At 43.2% G+C, this 14,960-nt stretch overlaps 1 protein-coding gene across 9 annotated transcripts in view; it reads right to left on the reverse strand.

Annotated features, from left to right (window-relative positions):
- LOC143764161 (CMP-N-acetylneuraminate-beta-galactosamide-alpha-2,3-sialyltransferase 4-like) overlaps positions 1 to 14,960 on the reverse strand; it is a 228,159-nt gene that overhangs the window by 168,046 nt on the left and 45,153 nt on the right. For 5 of the 9 annotated variants that reach the window (XR_013213075.1, XM_077249439.1, XM_077249438.1 and 2 more), the window contains one exon: positions 7,550 to 7,871. The exons of the other annotated variants lie outside the window; for them this stretch is intronic. The gene's annotated coding sequence lies outside the window, so the exon portion shown is untranslated. The remainder of the gene's footprint in view (positions 1 to 7,549; positions 7,872 to 14,960) is intronic. 9 annotated transcript variants of the gene reach the window in all.

A 14,960-nucleotide genomic window follows, 5' to 3' on the forward strand; every position in this document is an offset into this window, starting at 1 on the left:
GTGACCAGGGATTCAGGAGATCCTCGGGGGTGGAGCAAGATCTGTCACTTTATTATTTGGAATCAGCATCGATAATATTCACAATTAACGATGACCAGAAATCGTCTCCTTTTCTCACCGCTCTGGTTCAGATATCGGGACGTTTCGGTCCTGGGTTTACACCGTTATTATAGAAGCTCGTTACAGAATTATCGTATTCGCTGTCACTTACTGACAGCGCCTCTATATTCATCGCCAGGCGGCATCTCGCCCCCCAGAGATGGTAGACACACTGAGGATGGACACACACTGAGGGCGGACGGACACACACTGAGGACGGACACACACTGAGGACGGACACACACTGAGGACGGACACACACTGAGAACGGACACACACTGAGGAAGGACACACACTGAGGACGGACGTACACGGATCAGGCTGTGCACCACCTCGGCGTATGTCTGCGCTGACATGCAGCAGCTGTGATACCCGGCACACAGTCTGCCAGACCTACCTGGTAGGAGGGCCGTCAGACACCCAATGCTCCATGGTCTCCTCCCCAGGACAGGAACAATCAGAAAGATGTTTGACGTTAACATTTCAGATATATTTTCCCCACACAACGTCCTTCCTGGGCCCCGAGGGTCGTTCACCACCTGCCTGGGGGCCACAGTGGAGGTTCGTCCATTCCTCCCCGTTTATGAAGTGAAATGTAACTTATGGATGAATCGATCATCCGCACAAGCGACGGCAGACGAGCGAGTTTATCCAAGTGACGAGTTGATCACTTTGTAGTCTCCTGTCACATCTGACAAGGGTGGAAGAAATATTAATGTCAGCTTTACTGTGTAGACTAAGGAAAGTATGAATGCGGAGTCAGGTCAACATCATGAACATCCCAAGTGCAGAGAACGTGTAATGTAATCATCTACCTATAACATGAGATCATGGAGGACAGCAGGGCAGCGCCAAGGGATCACAGCCAGACGAGAGCGCAGCTCAGGAGTCACAGGTTATGAGCAGAGTATGGAAAAATATTATTATTCCAGGGGGCCGGGGTTTCATGACTACAGCTCCCAGCAGTCTCGGGCAGCCAGAGGCTGTTGGGATAAGCTGGGAGTTATGCTTTTTCAATTGCTGGAGTGCATTGTTCTTTAATTTGGGATATCGATGACGCTCCAAGTTCTCGGCAGAGTTCCTCCTTAAGGCCACGTTCACACCTTCAGTATTTCACATCAGTATTTGTAGCCAAAACCAGAGGAACAATCAGAGGAGACGTATAATAGAAACTCGTTACCACTTCTGGATTATCACCGCTCCTGGCTACAAATACTGATGTAAAATACTGACCGAATACTGACCGTGTGAACGTGGCCTAATCAGCACTCAAATGCCGCTCCCTGGTTTACGAGCCCACTCTCGCTTTATAATTCCCATCCAATTATCCTCTTTTATCATATTGCAGGTGGATACAATGTTACTATCTGTAATTGCCACATTCCTCCTTATATAAAGCAACAAATGATCTGTGACTTATTCATAGGCCATTATATACCGTAATTATATGGCATTATATCATATTATGTAATTCAGCAAACAGAAGTATTGCTGTGTGGATCCAGAATTCACATCAATGACTTGCTACTAATCCATACTGTATAAATCCGTGAGGAAAGCCAGATGAGCGCAAGTTACATGGCTGCTGCTATCACAGAGGCGTTTTTGGCGTCTCGCCAGGAACATACGTTCTCTGCCACTGTACAGAGGCTGGCAGCACTGTGTCCGGGCGGCTGTCACCTCTCCCAATGCTGTAATATTGTCTTTGGGGGTCACCCACCTATGGCACCACAGTAAAGGGTGGAAGATCTCTCAGGTCATCTGGATGTTTTGGGTTGTCATTATGATTTAAAAAGAGAAAACACAGTAGTCTGACAATAAATGGCTTCACCCAACCACTAATCATGAGTGGAGAAAAAGTTTTGGTGTTATCATTCATATTCTCCGAAAAAAGGCCAAGAAAGCAAAAATTCTACCAGGGTGTGTAAACTTTTGAGCACAACTGTACATATAAAATAGGTAGATATATAGATGTCAGATACAATTAGTACAGTGTGTGTGCAAATTACTGGACATGTATTTAATAAAAGATTATTTTTCTGAAAAAAATGGCATGGGCTCCCACGTAATTTCGCTAACCAGCAGAGGGAAAGCCGATGGCTGGGGGCTGATGTTTATAGCCTGGGAAGGGGGTAATACCCATGGAGTTTCCCCAGGCTATTAATATCAGCTCATAGCTGTATACTTACTTATATTCCTTTGCTGGCTATTAAAATGGGGGACCACAAAAAAAAAGATGTGGGGGTCCCCCTATAATTAATAACCAGCAAAGGCTATGCAGACAGCTGTGGGCTGATCTTAATAGCCTAGGAAGGTGTCATGGACACTGGCCCCCCAAGCTAAAAACATCAGCTTTCAGCCGCCCCAGAAAAGGCGCATCTCTAAGATGTGCCAATTCTGGCACTTAGCCTAGCTTTTACCATTTGCCCTGTAGCGGTGGCAAGTGGGGTGATAGTTGGGGGGGTTGATGTCACCTTTGTATTGTCAGGTGACATCAAGCCCCAAGGTTAGTAATGGAGAGGCGTCAATTAGACTACCCCATTACTAACCCCATAGTCACATTGTATGAAAACACAGCCAGCCAGAATAAAGTCCTTTAATTGAAAGAATGACAGACTCCTTTAATAAATCTTATTTGAATGCAGAAAATGGGCCAAACAATTGACGTTTATTTTAAATATAAAAACCCGCGACACTTGTGTCATAGATGCGATTCCTCGTGCACATAAATCACAATCTTGGTATTTTTTTTTAAAGTGGATTTTTGTGCAGAATCCGCTTCAATAAACAGTAATAACCAGAGTTTGAACGTGCCGATGCCGAGGGTCTTTTTTTGCTGGGGTCTGTGGATATATAGTGCAGAGGAGGGTCTCCTGCCGTGTGGGTTATCTTGCGCTCAGAATGATGTTGCTGCGTTAACACCGTGGCTGCTGCTCACTTGGCACAGGGATTATTTTCTTAAATGAATGAATTAATTACCGTAATAAAGATTAATAGCTGGTGATGAAAGTGTTCTTCAGCTCCAGGGGAGCGATGGTTAATCCCAGATTAGTGTTGTACCAAATAAAATCCCGATCAATGCTGGTGCCGCACCCTGACGGGCGAGCGCTGCTGACTTGACCGCCCATCCAGCTCCGCAGCCGCCACATTACTCTCCATCGGCCATTACAGGACGGACACAACGTTTGTATGGAAGAACGTGCACCAGCTACAATCACCCCCAGTCTGTGGATGCTGATGAGAGCATGATGGGGGTGATGTCTGACCTCAGCTCCTGGACAGGGAGGAGCACAGCTCTGACTCCATAGTTCTGCCTCACTGTAGGGAGAGGAGGGGGATACAATGATGAGTCTCCAGATCACAGGTTGAGACCCTACACCTGTTCTGAAACTACATCTCCCAGCATGTACAGACAGAGAGCCGGCAGATGTCAGACATGATGAGAGTTGTTGTCTGTTGGGAAGCAGGTGATGCCTACAGACATTCTACAGCCTGGACAGTGGAGACAGAAGCTGTAGCACCGGCCCTTTAACAGGATGCGCCATGATGGAATCATCTGCCAACCAGGCCCCCTTGGCCGAGGGACTCTGGCCCCACTGACCTCAGACTACGGGCGAATCCCGTGACCCGGGCGTCTGCTCTCATTATAATCAGGAATTTTTATAAACCACAATTATTACAATATAAAGAAGCACCAGGTCATAATGTCATAATCAGCTCCACAATTACCATAATTACCCCACAAGGAGACGGGCGAGGACGAGCGCAGCCTGGGAACGGCACAATGTATGGGGGCGCTACAGTATATGGGGGCACTGTACTGTATGACGGCACTACAATACATGGGGCACTACACTGTATGGCGGCACAATATATGATGGCACTACAGTATATGGGGGCACTGCACTGTATGGGGGCACAAAAATACATGGGGCACTACACTGTATGACGGCATAATGTATGGGGGCGCTACAGTACATGGGGGCACAATATATGATGGCACTACAGTATATGGGGGCACAATATATGATGGCACTACAGTATATGGGGGCACAATATATGATGGCACTACAGTATATGGGGGCACTACAATATATGGCAGCACAATATATGATGGCACTACAGTATATGGGGGCACAATATGTGATGGCATTACAGTATATGGGGGCACTACAGTATATGGGGGCACAATATATGATGGCACTACACTGCATGGGGGCACGGTTGGGTGGTCCCTGTCAGTGATGTTTTCAGCATGGAGGGGCGCGGCTGTTGGACGTTTCTGTTGCCCCTTATCTTGTACTGTAATAACCCGACAAATAAGATCCTTGTTCCACATTTAGTTGTCGCCGGGCAGTTGTCAGATTCGAGCTCAGGATCGCACAGGATCTGGTTTCTGTATAAATAAGAATTGCACTGAAATTGCTGGACCAAGCCCAGTAGAAGCTCACAGACATAAAAAGAGGACTTAAAAATCCTCCAGAAAATTGAAAAAAATCACAGTGAAAAAAGCAGAGATGTTTACCTGCTGAAGCCTCCAAACAAATGCACCAGCAGGGCGCATCGGACCTGATTAATGATGGCAAAAACACAGGTGCAAAAAATACCGATGAAACAACCACTTTCAATCCAGTATTGGTTGTTTGGCATTAGTGCACAAAGAGATAAGCGATAATAGTCTGTATGTGGCATTGTTCACACAAGCAATGCAGAGCATCTGGTCTACAGCCTATTACTAACGCACATACAGGCGGGGGCTTCAGCAGGTAAACATCTCTGCTTTTTTCTCTGTGATTTTTTTTTCAATTTTCTGGAGGATTTTTAAGTCCTCTTTTTATGTCTGTCAGCTTTTACTCAATGTTTAGCGTTAGGACTGGCAAAATGTAAGGACCCTTGACGTGGGTTGCCGCCTTACGTATTGAGACCCCAATATAAACTAATACCTTACATACATTGATATGTGGTTGGTTTTTTTTGCACTTTATCTTGCAGGGCGCAGTCGGACCAAGATGGCTCTGTAAACTGTAGGCCTCTATTCACACAGCATGCATTTTGTAGCACTGGGCAGCCCGCCTGTATGTGCGTTAGTAATAGGCTGTAGACCAGATGCTCTGCATTGCTTGTGTGAACAATGCCACATACAGACTATTATCGCTTATCTTTTTGTGCACTAATGCCAAACAACCAATACTGGATTGAAAGTGGTTGTTTCATCGGTATTTTTTGCACCTGTGTTGTTGCCATCATTAATCGGGTCCGATGCGCCCTGCTGGTGCATTTGTTTGGAGGCTTCAGCAGGTAATCATCTCTGCTTTTTTCTCTGTGATTTTTTTACCAAGTCCAGTAGGTCGCTGATGATCAGGGATGATGATCGCAGCCTTTCTTCCTAATTGCTGCCATAAATACTTTTTCACCGTTGTTTTTTACTTTTACTCATAAACAACATATTTTTACGAGTGTTAACTGCATTAATTAGAGGCCGAGGTTCTAGGAGCGTCATGTCTATGATTAATTGTAAATCCATGCATCAGACACATAACGAGGACGGATCCATAACGAGGCGGCGGGGCCACAAGTGGCGACAGTGGAGCATCAGGCACCGCCACCTGCTGGCAGCACTGCTAACTGCAGAGAATGGAGGACTGCACTGAGGTTGGAGATACCACGTACCTCTTCTGGGCTTTGTAGTTCTCTGTACCTGGCAGTTTGTTGCCCACAGCTCGGTATAAATCCCATTTCCCAGTTGCAGAAGGCATCATTTTGCCGCTTATGGCCGCTCCTAGGCGGTGACTTGTATTTCAGCCGATTAAAGTGCAGACAGTTTGGAAAGTTTCCGTCACTTCCTAACTTGGGCTTTGGGCTGAATGTTATGCCAGCCGCTGCGTGGGAGAGACGGCGCTGGCATCTTCTGCCACGTGATCGTGTTACACGGCGCTGGCACAGGCCGCTAGACTGCAGATTATACCTGGGCCTCGTAAGGGGAAATACACAGGAGGAACCCCAACATCTGCACCACATGGATGATCACTCCCATCATCTCCTCACAGATCGCTCCGCCTCTATTACATGGGCACAGGATATTCCCTTCTTCTTCGTATGTGAATCTACATAAATAATGGACTGCACTTGTGTCCCAGGATTATAGGGGCGAGTGCCCTGTGGGCCCGGCCAGAAACAAACCCCACAAACATAAGTCCAACACCAAAAGTTACCGTCATGGAGGTGTTCCTCAAAGAAACTGCCTAAATACTCTCCCGTGACGACACCCTTGGACCATAGGACAATATGGATGGAAAGGAATGATGGACAATGAAGCAGGAGCTACGCCGGGTGTCGTCACTCGACTGTAGGCCGCGGGTCCATGGTGCCTGGCTCTGCCCCATGATGTCCCCTGAGCTCCGTCTCCTGCTGCCGTGCTGGTGTCGTACAAGTAGTGCGCTCAGATGTGCTGATTTCCACAAGTCGGTGCGCCATCACCGAGCCCAGGTCTACCATACACAAGTGGTTGGTTTCCTGCCCAGTTTCCTCAAGATGGTAGAATAGGGGGAAGAAGTGCTCTCGCTGATGTTATCGTCCGCACGAGTCCTGTGCACACGCATCCCCGCGCTAACGATAATGGTGATTTTTTTTCTCCTGTAAACGGTCTGTTCGCCGGATGACTGCGCCATGTTTGCACAGAACAATCATCTGGAATGAGCATCCCGACAATCGTCTGTCCTCCAATCATCTGCTCGTGAAGATGCGCCTATACTCTCATATTGTGCTGGAGGAGGTGACGTCATGTAGAAGAGGCTCCATCAATCAACTAGCAAAGAGCGGTGCTGCGGAGGCGGAGAGGTGCCAGACTGCACCGACACGCCCACTCTGCACTTGCAATCTGATTTGCATATGGAAGATAAAATAAAGTTTGTCTCAATGGGCTGTGACCTCACAGGTGTAATGATGATGACAGGTCCCTTTCAAGGTCGTGCACAAGGAATATTGTCTCGTTTCTTTTCTACATGATCATGGCGGCGCTGTCCCACAAGATGAGCAGCGCAGACCTTGTGATGTGATTCCCAGGCGGCAGCTTTTAGGGAACTGCCGGACATCCTGCCCTCCAACATGTGGACGGATCTCCTGACTATGGCAGGATCCTGTGCAGGAGATGAAAGTAGTAAAACGAGGCTCAAGCATAAAAAATGGGGAACAGGGGGCTACAAGAGCGTCCCCGTTCCAGAGGACCCCACCTGTCCTGCATCACACACCTATTCTGTGCAATGGCCACCCTGTGCTACCTCTTTTCCCCAGTGGAGGCGCTGCAGCTAAACAGACCACGTACCACCAAGTTTTCCCAAATTACAGCTGGCGATCCCAGCACTAGGAGACCGCGGATCACCAAATTCTGGAGGAATCATTGCAACAACCGGGGCTTATCCAAAGAGAAGAGCGGGCCCCATTACCACCTTACCTGAAGGTTCTGGTCCAGAAGAAGCAGCGGTTCTCTCCAGTCCCTTCTTTATTGACAGGCAGCTTCTGCTCCAGTATTACAATGCTGGATACTTTATAGCACCGTGGTTATAACGCTGCGATGGCTCCAGGTTCTGGATTATTGACTGTGCAGACATTTGTGCCATTGTCCAGGTGAAGCGATGGGTAAGAATCCTCAGCCTGGAAGAAGGAATTGTTCAACAGCTCAAGATGGTGGTGGCAATGTTTCAGGGTTTCTAGAACATTCCGGGCTTCAGAGTTGTACATAGAGGAGGTCACAGCTGTTTCCACCACGACTCTACCTGGTGGGAGAGAAACACAATGAATCGGGGTCTGTGCTGCTGCAGCCATTATTGCATCTGCACCTACTATTCCTTTGTCTAGTTTTTCCTGTTGTTTTTTTTCTGTTTTGTACCATTTTCTTCCTTTACGTTGCACCTATCTTGATGTCTATTGTTCGCCTGCTATTTTCCTGTTCTTCAATGTGGGCGCGTGATGTGATAATCCAGAAGTTTACATCTGATTTATATTTGGAAATTCACAAAGTTTTAGTGCAAATGTCCCCAGTCGTTTACCCCTGAGTGTGCAGACTTTGGGAGATTTTCACGCTGCACATTTTCAGCATCATTTCTGCATCAATTACGGTGGCTCATTTCAGTTTCTTGCACTATTTATGCGCTTTTTATGTTTGTTTGTATTTTTCCTCTTTTTTTTTAAACGCTATGGATGAAGCTACTCGTGATTTCCTCAACTTTTGATTTTGAAAATCTCATCCATCTACAAGAAAATCACAACTATAGCAAGAGAACGTACCGTAATAGGCACATATATATAGACTGTGTGTATATATATATATATATATATATATATATATATATATATATATATATATATGTATGTACCGGGAGAACTTAGAGAAAGAAATCGCCACATCTCAGGGAACACTATAGAGCAATCTCACTGATAATTTACGACATTTCTACTGTGCACAAAAGAGCCGTAGATCCCAGCAAACATCACATCACTCCTCATCTGATACCACGAGCCTGAGAGTAAATATTATGTCCACAAAATACTAACAGAGATGGCAAATATCATCAAGACCTGCTGACAAGGCCCAGCACCAGAGGAGAACAGCTGACATGACACCGAACACCGCTCAGAGGCAGAATAATAAATGTGTCCAAGCAATTTAGAAAAGAAGATGTGGCACTCACCCAGTTGCAGTGAAGAAAATGTCCTTTTTATTTCACCATCCAACGGTTACAGACATTTTACTTGAAGGCAGCAGGTATACGTGAGAGTGCGGGGAGAGAGGAGTGGACGACGGCCGTTTCGCGCGTATAGGCCGTTATACACCTGCCACTTTCAAGTATAATGTCTGTAACCGTTGGATGGTGAAATAAAAAGGACATTTTCTTCACTGCAAATGGGTGAGTGCCGCATCTTCTTTTCTAAATTGCTTGGACACATTTATTGTTAAATGATGCAGAGCACCAGGTTCCCAGGAGCGGAAAATAACCATTTTTAAAGGTCAATACGGATCTAACTCTATATCACTTGATTTGGCCAGACACCTGGTGCCATTCGTTCTTTTTCTATGTGGATGATAATAATAAATGTATAACGTCTGTGGGTGCAAAGGTAGGCAGTATTATAGTAGTTATATTCTCGTACATAGGAGCAGTATTATAGTAGTTATATTCTTGTACATAGGGAGCAGTATTATAGTAGTTATATTCTTGTATATAAGAGCAGTATTATAGTAGTTATATTCTTGTACATAGGGGGCAGTATTATAGTAGTTATATTCTTGTACATAGGGGCAGTATTATAGTAGTTATACTCTTGTACATAGGAGCAATATTATAGTAGTTATATTCTTGTACATAGGGGCAGTATTATAGTAGTTATATTCTTGTACATAGGGGACAGTATTATAGTAGTTATATTATTGTACATAGTGGCAGTATTACAGTAGTTATATTCTTGTACATAGGAGCAGTAATATAGTAGTTATATTCTTGTACATAGGGGCAGTATTATAGTAGTTATATTCTTGTACATAGGGGCAGTATTATTGTAGTTATATTCTTGTACATAAGAGCAGTATTACAGTCGTTATATTCTTGTACATAGGGGGCAGTATTATAGTAGTTATAGTCTTGTACATAGGGGCAGTATTATAGTAGTTATATTCTTGTACATAGGGACCAGTATTATAGTAGTTATATTCTTGTACATAGGAGACAGTATTATAGTAGTTATATTATTGTACATAGTGGCAGTATTGTAGTTATATTCTTGTACATATGGGCTGTATTATAGTAGTTGTATTCTTGTACATAAGAGCAGTATTATAGTAGTTATATTCTTGTACATAGGGGGCAGTATTATAGTAGTTATATTCTTTTATATAGGGGCAGTATTATAGTAGTTATATTCTTGTACATAAGAGCAGTATTATAGTAGTTATATTCTTGTATATAGGGGTAGTATTATAGTAGTTATATTCTTGTACATAGGGGCAGTATTATAGTAGTTATATTCTTGTACACAGAGAGCAGTATTATAGTAGTTATATTCTTGTACACAGGAGCAGTATTATAGTAGTTATATTCTTGTACATAAGAGCAGTATTATAGTAGTTATATTCTTGTACATAGGGGGCAGTATTATAGTAGTTATATTCTTGCACATAGGGGGCAGTATTATAGTAGTTATATTCTTGTACATAGGGGCAGTATTATAGTAGTTATATTCTTGTATATAGGGGCAGTATTATAGTAGTTATATTCTTGTACATAGGGGCAGTAATATAGTAGTTATATTCTTGTACATAGGGGCAGTATTATTGTAGTTATATTCTTGTACATAGGGGCAGAATTATAGTAGTTATATTCTTGTTTATAGGGGGCAGTATTATAGTAGTTATATTCTTGTACATAGGGGCAGTATTATAGTAGTTATATTCTTGTATATAGGGGGCAGTATTATAGTAGTTATATTCTTGTACATAGGGGCAGTATTATAGTAGTTATATTCTTGTACATAGGGTCAGTATTATAGTAGTTATATTCTTGTACATAGGGGCAGTATTATAGTAGTTATATTCTTGTACATAGGAGCAGTATTATAGTAGTTATATTCTTGTACATAGGGGGCAGTATTATAGTTGTTATATTCTTATACATAGGGGCAGTATTATAGTAGTTATATTCTTGCATATAGGGGCAGTATTATAGTAGTTATATTCTTGTATATAGGGGCAGTATTATAGTAGTTATATTCTTGTACATAGGGGCAGTATTATAGTAGTTATATTCTTGTACATAGAGGCAGTATTATAGTAGTTACATTCTTGTACATAGGGGCAGTATTATAGCAGTTATATTCTTGTACATAGGGGGGCAGTATTATAGGAGTTATATTCTTGTATATAGGGGCAGTATTATAGTAGTTATATTCTTGTACATAGGGGGCAGTATTATAGTAGTTATAGTCTTGTACATAGGGGCAGTATTATAGTAGTTATATTCTTGTACATAGGGAGCAGTATTATAGTAGTTATATTCTTGTACATAGGAGCAGTATTATAGTAGTTATATTCTTGTACATAGGAGCAGTATTATAGTAGTTATATTCTTGTACATAGGGGGCAGTATTATAGTTGTTATATTCTTATACATAGGGGCAGTATTATAGTAGTTATATTCTTGTACATAGGGGCAGTATTATAGTAGTAATATTCTTGTATATAGAGGCAGTATTATAGTAGTTATATTCTTGTACATTGGGGCAGTATTATAGTAGTTATATTCTTATACATAGGGGCAGTATTATAGTAGTTATATTCTTGTACATAGGGGCAGTATTATAGTAGTTATATTCTTGTACATAGGGGCAGTATTATAGTAGTTATATTCTTGTACATAGGGGCAGTATTATAGGAGTTGTATTCTTGTATATAGGTGCAGTATTATAGTAGTTATGTTCTTCTACATAGGGGCAGTATTATAGTAGTTATATTCTTGTACATAGGGGCAGTATTATAGTAGTTATATTCTTGTACATAGGAGCAGTATTATAGTAGTTATATTCTTGTACATAGGGGCAGTATTATAGTAGATATATTCTTGTACATAGGAGCAGTATTATAGTAGCTATATTCCTGTACATAGGAGCAGTATTATAGTAATTATATTCTTGTACATAGGAGCAGTATTATAGTAGTTATATTTTTGTACATAGGGGCAGTATTATAGCAGTTATATTCTTGTACATAGGGGGGTAGTATTATAGTAATTATATTCTTGTACATAGGAGCAGTATTATAGTAGTTATATTCTTGTACATAGGGGCAGTATTATAGCAGTTATATTCTTGTACATAGGGTGCAGTATTATAGTTGTTATATTCTTGTACATAGGGGGCAGTATTATAGTTGTTATATTCTTATACATAGGGGCAGTATTATAGTAGTTATATTCTTGTACATAGGGGCAGTATTATAGTAGTTATATTCTTGTATATAGGGGCAGTATTATAGTAGTTATATTCTTGTACATAGGGGCAGTATTATAGTAGTTATATTCTTGTAGATAGGGGCAGCATTATAGTAGTTATATTCTTGTAGATAGGGGCAGTATTATAGTAGTTATATTCTTGTACATAGGGGCAGTATTATAGGAGTTATATTCTTGTACATAGGGGGCAGTATTATAGGAGTTATATTCTTGTATATAGGGGCAGTATTATAGTAGTTATATTCTTGTACATAGGGGCAGTATTATAGCAGTTATATTCTTGTACATAGGGGGGCAGTATTATAGTAGTTATATTCTTGTACATAGGAACAGTATAATCTATATATATAATTGTCTAAGGGTTTTTCTGTCTGCCCTGGAAATCCCGCGTCTCTGATTGGTCGAGGCCGCCAGGCCTCGACCAATCAGCGACGGGCACAGTATTGACGTAGATGTCATAATGGTTGCCATGGCGACGATGATGTCATAAAGGTTGCCTCGATCAAGCAGCGACGGGCACAGTCTGCCGCGAATTCTGGAATCATCATTGTCCATATACTACGGGGACATCCATATTCTAGAATACCCGATGCGTTAGAATCGGGCCAAAATCTAGTCTATATATATAATTGTCTAAGGGTTTTTCTGTCTGTCCTGGAAATGCCGCGTCTCTGATTGGTCGAGGCCGCCTGGGCCTCGACCAATTAGCGACGGGCACAGTATCGACGTATATGTCATAATGGAAATCCCGCGTCTCTGATTGGTCGAGGCCACCAGGCCTCGACCAATCAGCAATAGGCACAGTATCGACGTAGATGTCATAATGGTTGCCATGGCGACGATGATGTCATAAAGGTTGCCTCGATCAAGCAGCGACGGGCACAGTCTGCCGCGAATTCTGGAATCATCATTGTCCATATACTACGGGGACATCCATATTCTAGAATACCCGATGCGTTAGAATCGGGCCACAATCTAGTAGTAGTTATATTCTTGTACATAAGGGCAGTATTATAGTATTTATATTCTTGTACATAGGAGCAGTATTATAGTAGTTATATTCCTGTACATAGGAGCAGTATTATAGTAATTATATTCTTGTACATAGGAGCAGTATTATAGTAGTTATATTCTTGTCCATAGGGGCAGTATTATAGCAGTTATATTCTTGTACATGGGGCAGTATTATAGTAGTTATATTCTTGTACATAGGGGCAGTATTATAGCAGTTATATTCTTGTACATAGGGGGCAGTATTATAGTAATTATATTCTTGTACATAGGAGCAGTATTATAGTAGTTATATTCTTGTACATAGGGGCAGTATTATAGCAGTTATATTCTTGTACATAGGGGGGCAGTATTATAGTAGTTAGAGTATATTCTTGTACATAGGGGCAGTATTATAGTAGTTATATTCTTGTACATAGGGGCAGTATTATAGTAGTTATATTCTTGTACATAGGGGCAGTATTATAGCAGTTATATTCTTGTACAGAGGGGGGCAGTATTATAGCAGTTATTTTCTTGTACATAGGGGCAGTATTATAGTAGTAATATTCCTGTACATAGGAGAAGTATTATAGTTGTTATATTCTTGTACACAGGGGCAGTATTATAGTAGTTATATTCCTGTACATAGGGGCAGTATTATAGTAGTTATATTCTTGTACATGGGGGCAGTATTACAGTAGTTATATGTTTATACATAGGAGCAGTATTATAGTAGTTATATTCTTGTACATAGGGGACAGTATTATAGTAGTTATATTCTTGTATATAGGGGCAGTATTATAGTAGTTATCTTCTTGTATATAAGGGCAGTATTATAGTAGTTATATTCTTGTACATAGGGGCAGTATTATAGTAGTTATATTCTTGGACATAGGGGCAGTATTATAGTAGTTATATTCTTGTACATAGGAGCAGTATTATAGTAGTTATATTCTTGTACATAGGAGCAGTATTATAGTAGTTATATTCTTGTAAATGGGGGCAGTATTATAGTAGTTATATTCTTGTATATAGGAGCAGTATTATCTAATATATAATTGCCTAGAATACTACTTCCTGCAATTTGTGCCAACTTCCGTGGCTTTGTCCGGAGCTAATGTCCGGAGCTAATGTCCGGAGCTAATGTCCGGAGATAAGTGACGTCACCAGTGTCCTACACCCAGGCAGAGCACAGGGGCCCCAGGCAGCATATGGGGCCCCAGGCAGAGCACAGTGGCCCCAGGCAGAGCACAGGGGCCCCAGGCAGCATATGGGGCCCCAGGCAGAGCACAGTGGTCCCAGGCAGAGCACAGGGGACCCAGGCAGCCTATGGGGCCCCAGGCAGAGCACAGTGGCCCCAGGCAGAGCACAGGGGCCCCAGGCAGCATATGGGGCCCCAGGCAGAGCACAGGGGCCCCAGGCAGCATATGAAGCCCCAGGCAGAGCACAGTGGCCCCAGGCAGAGCACAGGGGCCCCAGGCAGAACATGGGGCCCCAGGCAGAGCACAGGGGCCCCAGGCAGAGCACAGGGGCCCCAGGCAGAGCACAGGGGCCCCAGGCAGAGCACAGGGGCCCCAGGCAGCATATGGGGCCCCAGGCAGAGCACAGGGGCCCCAGGCAGCATATGGGGCCCCAGGCAGAGCACAGGGGCCCCAGGCAGAACATGGGGCCCCAGGCAGAGCACAGGGGCCCCAGGCAGAGCACAGGGGCCCCAGGCAGCATATGGGGCCCCAGGCAGAGCACAGGGGCCCCAGGCAGCATATGGGGCCCCAGGCAGAGCACAGGGGCCCCAGGCAGCATATGGGGCCCCAGGCAGAGCACAGTGGCCCCAGGCAGCATATGGGGCCCCAGGCAGAGCACAGTGGCCCCAGG

Source organism: Ranitomeya variabilis, chromosome 4 (assembly GCF_051348905.1).
Source record: "Ranitomeya variabilis isolate aRanVar5 chromosome 4, aRanVar5.hap1, whole genome shotgun sequence".
NCBI classification, from domain to species: domain Eukaryota; kingdom Metazoa; phylum Chordata; class Amphibia; order Anura; family Dendrobatidae; genus Ranitomeya; species Ranitomeya variabilis.